General features: G+C 37.6%; 1 long non-coding RNA gene across 1 annotated transcript; it reads right to left on the bottom strand.

Annotated features, from left to right (window-relative positions):
- Positions 1-550: 550 nt before the first annotated feature.
- LOC105355561 lies at positions 551-4242 on the bottom strand. Its single transcript, XR_002874581.1, has 4 exons — positions 3555-4242; positions 3401-3460; positions 2919-3227; positions 551-2071 (listed from the first exon to the last, which is right to left on the bottom strand). It is a non-coding gene; the product is annotated as an uncharacterized LOC105355561 (long non-coding RNA).
- Positions 4243-7356: the final 3114 nt, after the last annotated feature.

Here is a 7356-nt window from a genome sequence, read left to right as displayed (position 1 = left end):
TCTTTTTTACTTCAATTGAGACTTTTGATAAAGAGGGAAAAGCTTTGATCATTGCAATATTAAATATCCTATTTTTTCTGTCTCAAATTGTTATGTTTTACCAGATTTACAAATGTGGAATGCAGAACATACCATTGCTATTTGTGTTTTAAGTTCTCCCTTTAGAAATTTTATCTTGCATCCTGTACATTTGTTTTGTCTCTTCAAACTAAAGCTGTAAAGTGGCAGTCATTTTGGACAACATGAAAGTAGGAACAAGTGTCAAGCAGAACAAAGGGAAAGATGTGGAATCTATGTAATCATGGAGGCATTTTTCAGTACAAATTGAAGTAGACACATTCTAGAATGGAATCAAGGAAGAACAGAGTAAAACATTTGGTGAAAAGTGGAAGTCAATAAGCTGCATTATTCAAAGACACAGGAAGACAATTGTGCAAGAACTCTGGCCTTCCTGTATCTAAAAGAAATGAGAACATATAAATGCAGATTATGGAACTCAGTAATGGATTCATTTGCTTTTACAATTATTAGGGAAATCATTTTTGCTGATATTGTTTAATAGTATTTACATTTGTGGACATCACATTTCTGGTTGTCTGGACTACAGTGCTATTTTTTTCTCTTTGAGTGCTTAAAGGACATTATAATGTCACTCACTATTAAAACTTTCAAACTAACACCTATAATGTGGACTGAAATATGCAGAGAAACTACAAAATAATTGAAAGACGTAAGTCTGAAATGATTTTCATTTTCATTTTTTACAGATATTCTAAAGCTAAATTCATTCATATTACAGATTTACACAGTTCACACAGCACAAAAGACACAACTGAATACAGTTTTGTTTAAAAGAGAAGCAAAAAACAGTAACAGATCAAGAAAAATATAACATATATAATACTCATGATAGAATATTCATGCATTTACAGCTATTCACTTTTTATATTTTCCAGCATCATTGACTTAACGTGATATTTACTGCTTTTTTATATATTTTATCTTCTGCCTCATGAGCTCAATTCCACCAAACAATTTGTATTTCCAGCTGTTACAGTGTAGAATAGTGGTTCATGTACATTCTCAAAATTTCAGAAAAATAAAATTTCTCTCTATGTCAGCCCATATAGACTTCATGACTGGGATTTTATTTTCTTCGATAAACATTTCAGAAATAACAAAATTAAAAACACATTAAAAATACCAATGCGTTATTAATGAAGAAAAGACACATTAACCTTAAAGAGTTTCATAAAATGGCATTTAAGAAGAAAGAAAAAACATATCAGTCTAACAGGTTGATAAAGAGAAGTAATGTGGCTTCATCTTGTGGCAACATATAGAAAAACAAACATTTCACGTACATTTACAACTCTTACAGCATAAACTTTGAAATTAAAGTAAAGTAAATCTATCCATTGGTAAAATTGTCTTCAGTGAAGCAAAGACAGAAGAACAAAATGACATATTAACAATACTTTAATTAAGGGATAAATCAAAATGATTGTCAAACTCTATCTTGGAGTTTGGCTTCAGTTTTTCTCAATTTTTTATTTCACTTTAACTTTCATGAAGATAACTTTAGTTTCTAAGTCATCTGGGGGTTTATGTTGTAAAATGTCAAAATCATACCTATTTTCTGCTTTTTGTTTTTTACTATTTCCAATAGGAGTGGCAGTCAAAGCAACAAAAACTAAGAGTGGCAACACTGCAGCAACTACAGCCACATAAACTGATGATTTGAATTTGTCCAACATTTCTCTGAGGAAAATGTATACTGCACCGTTGCAAGCAGTGATGGTTTTAACCGTCTCATCTCTGCTGACATCGTTCCAGACTTTACACGTGATGTTTCCAAAAAGCTGTCCATGTATGATGATGGAAACATTAAACACACTGGATCTATCAGATGTGTCATTGTTCAGGGACTGACTGTGTTTGTTAGTTTGTAAAAGTAAGAAACCATTCAAAGTCAGAGTGAGCTCTGCTTCATCTCCCTCATAGAAGCAGGTGACTTTCTGCTGTTCTGGTGACAAACACTGCTGAGACACCGTTAACACAGACACAGGAGCTGCAAGAAATAAAACATAAAATAAAATAAAATAAAACAAGTAAAAACATCAGCAAAAACAATGTAAAAAGTTTCTTTAAAATTTCATGAAAGTAAAAAAAAACAGTCCTTAAATCAGAATGTATAATGAGTAAGAAAGCCACAGTTTCTGGTTTACATGGAAAACTTTTTTCTATTAAAAAAGGGAAAAAAAACAGTTCATTACAAAAAAACAGGAAACTGCAATAGAAGATAAATTAAATATGAAAGTTAAAAAAAATAAGTCCATGAAAAAATTTTTCTAAGTATGTATAGGTTACTATAACCCTTTATTGTTGTTAATACCCAGTTTGATTGAATTATAAAAAAAATAATAATTCATGATTTGCCTCTTAAATTATTACTCAATATTTTTAATATACTCTTAGATGGACATTTAAGTTTAACTAGAGAATCGATAAAAAACAGTTGAGTTAATGTCTTGTGTTTCTCAAAGATAAAGTTAAGTTCTTCTTCCACTTTCGGCTTCTCCCATCAGGGGTCGCCACAGCGAACAAGTCGCATGGTAAATTTGGCAATGTTTTACGCCAGATGCCCTTCCTGACGCAACCTTCTCTAACCGGGCTTGGAACCGGCAGAGGTAGAGAAGGGAACAGGGAGCAGCCTGGAGTCGAACCCGGGTTTCACGGACGGAGGGCGCCGCAAACCAGCACGAGCTAAACTGGCTCTCAAAGCTAAAGTTAAGTAACAAGAACAATTTATATGTTTTCTTTACAGAAACTGAGTTTTATTTTCAAGTCATAAATCTGTATTTTAGAACAAATTTACATAAAAATGTGAAGTAAAACAAATATATATATTTTCTTACCAAGTACTCTGAGATTCACACTGGAATTTCTCAGTACTTTGCCATCAGGGTTAAACTCTTGAAAGGTGTAAACTCCAGCATTTGTCTTTGAGACATTGTTCAATTTGATTGTTCCATTAACAAGTTTAAAATATTGGTGATCAGTTATCACTTTTCCATTTTGGTCCACCTGGAAGAGTACGGACTTGCCGTGTTTTAGCTCCTTCTTGCCACTATGGTATTCGTATGACAGATAAAAATGAACAGATTTTCGATCTGCAGTGAAACATGAAGTTTCCTTTGATTCGTTAAAGCTGCAATCTGTAAAACCTGGAAGACACAAAGATATAAAAACAACATTAATTTAGCAATAAATAAGTTATTTTAAAACTTATAGTTTAACATTGAAATATTTTTACAAAACTTTGGTTAATTCAAAATCTGTCTGTTTTACTTGAATAATTAGACTTTCTTCAAAAGTATAATTTCACATTAAAATGTACCTTTTCCAAAAGATCCTGTTAGCAGAGCTGCTGTGATCAAGGAGATGAGAATCATTGTGACTGGAAAGAAAAAACACACATCAACATGTAAAACCTGTATGTGATTGACTCATTTAGGAAAAAAGAAAAAAAAAAAAACTATAGTTATACTTACAACTGTACTCTAGTTCTTGGGTAAAGGTCAAAATCACCAACGATACGACACAGAGGAGTGAAGGTGTTTCGCTCTTTGACTGACAAGACTGAATGCAGCAGAAATAGGACGGTGTGTGTGTGTGTGTGTGTGTTTGTCTTTTTCCGTGGCCAGCCTCTCTGCTAAAAACGACAGAAATATGTGTGTGGTTTTGTAAGTGACAAAAACAGTTGGTCAACAAGGCCGTTGCAACAAAAACCTTCTCTAACACCTTGTGTGTTTTTTTTCCTCTGGGACTCCTGATGTTAAATGTATGTTTGTGTTATTAGTAGGAAAGCTTAAAGTAATAAGCAGAAAACAGCAGCTGAGCTGATTACAACGATCCCCAGTCTGGATACTAAAACTTGTCATTTCACATGTGTGAAGAACATCTGAGACACTTTAGAAAGTCTTTTTTGCACAACTGACTTCCTGCCAAAAAATGTATTTTACCAGAAGGACAAAGCTTTGAGAAAGAAACATATATAGTGGAATCAACCCCTCTGGTTTATTCTGGGGTTGTGTTTTCCGAATTCTTTTTACTTTTGGGCCTTTGCAAAGACCTCGCAAGTCTACTTTTCTTCTTGCAGTTTAGCAGCGGTAGCTTGCAGTGCCTCCTCTAGAGGGCGACGTGGTGTTTTTTACACTGAATTCTTTGTATTTATGGCGTATACTTATATAGCGCCTTTCTTCCTACAAGGACAAAGCGCTTTACAGTCACGGACCCATTCACACACACATTCACACACTGGTGGTCGCTCTGCTGCCAAACACAGGCGCCCGCCTATCACCAGAGGCAAGGTGGGGTTCAGTGTCTTGCCCAAGGACGCTTCGACTCATGGGTGTGCAAGGCGGGAATCGAACCTGCAACCTTACGATCATGGGACGACCGCCCTACCGCTGCACCACGGCCACCCAAGTATTTATTAAACAAAGGTTCACTTTAGCTTCACTTTAGCTTCACTTAAGTGTTTGTGAGGGGATGAAAAAAAATTTCTTAATTATAACAACTGGAGTACTTGAACTAGAATTGATAGAGTGGTTAACAGATTGTTTTTCTGCACAATTGTCATGAATTTAGGCCTATAACTAACCTACTGAATTTTATTTGGTGACCTCATTCCAACAATCAAATTCAAATTCAAATACATTTTTTTATAAAGCACTTTTCATATCAAACAGACAGCTCAAGGTGCTTTTCATAAAAAAAAAAAAAAGAATACAATAAAACCAACACATATTACACATGTAATAAAATAATTAAATTAGCCCCTCATAATAAAATACACAAAAACAAGCACAAATAAAAGATAAATCACAGAGCTAAAGAAAAGAGAACCCAGGAGGCGCTGTCCGCCCTGTCCTCCTGTTGGCCAGGGTGTCAGCATCTGAGCAGCACAAGCACAACTCATCCCCAGCATCTCCCGCCCCAGAAACCCCCAACCCCCTGGTCCTGTGTGCCCAACATCGGCACACCAGGCCCGGCAGCCCGGAGGACCTGGAACAAGAGATGCCAGAGGAAAAGCATGGCCAAATCTCTGGGAGCCCGAACACTAACACCCCAGCCAAGGGTGAGAAAAGACTCGTAAACAGTCTAAAATGTAGAAGTATTAAAATAAGAAAGTTAAAATATAAGAAAAGGTAAAATATGAAAATATTAATTAAAATAAGATAAGATGATTTAGTGCATAAAAAATTCTGGAATATATATTAGAATAAGTTAAGACATAAAAGGACTGAAAGGCATTAAACAAATAAATATGTGAAAATATAAAAAAATGTAAAATATAAGAGTAAAAAATCCCACATATGTAATCTAATTAAAAGCTGAGTTAAATAGATGAGTCTTGAGTTTCTTTTTAAAAACCTCAACAGTGGATGAGGCCCTCACATCCTCAGGCATGCTGTTCCACAGACGAGGTCCATGGTGTCTGAACGAGGCCTCACCGTGGATTTTTGTCTTGACCCTAGGGACCCTCAGCAGGCCCGCGCCTGAAGATCTAAGGCAGGGGTTGCGAACATATGTCGCATGTGGCTCTTGGCCAATGAGCGTGCGGCTCTTTGCGTCTCATTGTAACGACCTATCAGGTACGTCACTGTAGTGGGACAGCAATAGCCAAGCTGCTAAATAACTGGCTAAGTTGGAGAGCTGTCCGAACAGTCTCAGAAAGAGAGTGAAAGAAAGAGAGAGGAAGATTGCGTAATCTCCTTTCCAGCATCAAAGCCCATTTATTCAACACTAGAAGCCCTTAGGCAGATCCATCTGACTATTTTACCTATAAATCCTGCCAGTTAGTCGATCGACTAAAAGACTTTCAGCTAATATCCTAAAGCAGCTTTGAACGGCTGCTTTTCTGATGTAAATAAGGCGTTTACTGGTGCACCATTGGTGGGGCCATGCTGAACAACTTCAATGAATCTTGTTTTTCACTTTGTCATCTTGGGGAGAGATCAACACAAATGGCTTTTTTCCTTCACTAAGATTTATTTATAGAAATTGTACAAAAATTGACATTTTTACACATATTTACAAATTAAAAAATGTCAATGAGTACATTTCAGGAATCACTCACAATCCTGGCACTGCCATGGTGTCACTGTACTGCATTTGCCACATGTGTATCTGTAGCTTGGATTTCAAGTCGCAAGCCACCCAAAACTTGATCCCAAACTTTTCAAGTTTAGTTGCAATGTACTGCAGGAAACAGCAGTGAGTCATTAGCCGCAGTTAAATGGGAAAAATATCTTGATCGGATCAATGGTCGGGTTAAAATCCAACCGTGCACATGGTGTGGACCTGGAGGAAACATGCGGTGTTAAGCCATTGTGTCGTGAAGTTCAGCTGGGCTGTGCACCGTCATCACAGTCTGCTCCGGACGGTGAATCGCTGGCGTGAAGACCCGTCTCCTAGGCACAGGCTGCAGATGACTGCGGGTTCTTCAACCATCAGGAAGATGATTTTGACTTTGCTCCTCCCTTGTCCCGAACTGCCTACAGGCTCTGTTGCTCCATTTCTCGCTCCACAGCGTAGCTCTCCATGGCATAGCAGCGTCTAATCATCCCATGTCTGACACCAATGTAATGACCCAGCTAGGATGTCACTTTAGCTGGGAAGCAGAAGCCAAGCCGCTTAGAATACACCTCAAATCAAGCTTTCTGTGCCCCATACACTGCACAACCCCAGACAGTGTCAGGAGGAACAAACGGGTAGACAACCCATTTATTCAAGCACACACAAACAGCCCAAACAGCATGGATCTCACTTATGCTTCCAGCCCTCTCACTCAAGGTTTTCACACTAAGACTCCCCACTTCCCATGAGTCTTGGGGGCTCAAGGCGGGGCTAACTCCCAGGTCGCTACACTATTTTCAATATACTGTGCTTAATTTCAGAGTTTTTTCCCTCTTAAACCACACTCAAATCCATCAGAGGGTATTCAAAATTAATAATAATAAAGTAATTTGGCAGTGTGTGTGTGTTTTGATGCTGCTCCCGACACATACCCGATCCTCTAATGCAGAGACTGACTGCCTGAGATCCCCGGTTGTCACTGATGAAGCAGTGAGCGAACCGGAGATGATTGAGCTGAAATCTCTTTGAAAGAAGGCCCTGTTATGTTTTGGAGAACAGAGAAATACTTGTGTGTAAAAGAGCTACTCTCAAGCTGCTGTCGATGTTCTCCTCAATATATGTCTGCCAGTCCCTGTTTATTTCCTTGAAACATGTGAAATCAAGGCATCGGTCCATTCTGACTGACACTCACGTAAAAGAACTGATCAGAGA

The sequence above is a fragment of the Oryzias latipes genome, chromosome 14, assembly GCF_002234675.1.
Source record: "Oryzias latipes chromosome 14, ASM223467v1".
NCBI lineage: Eukaryota > Metazoa > Chordata > Actinopteri > Beloniformes > Adrianichthyidae > Oryzias > Oryzias latipes.
This window is presented reverse-complemented; position numbering and strand designations above follow the sequence as displayed.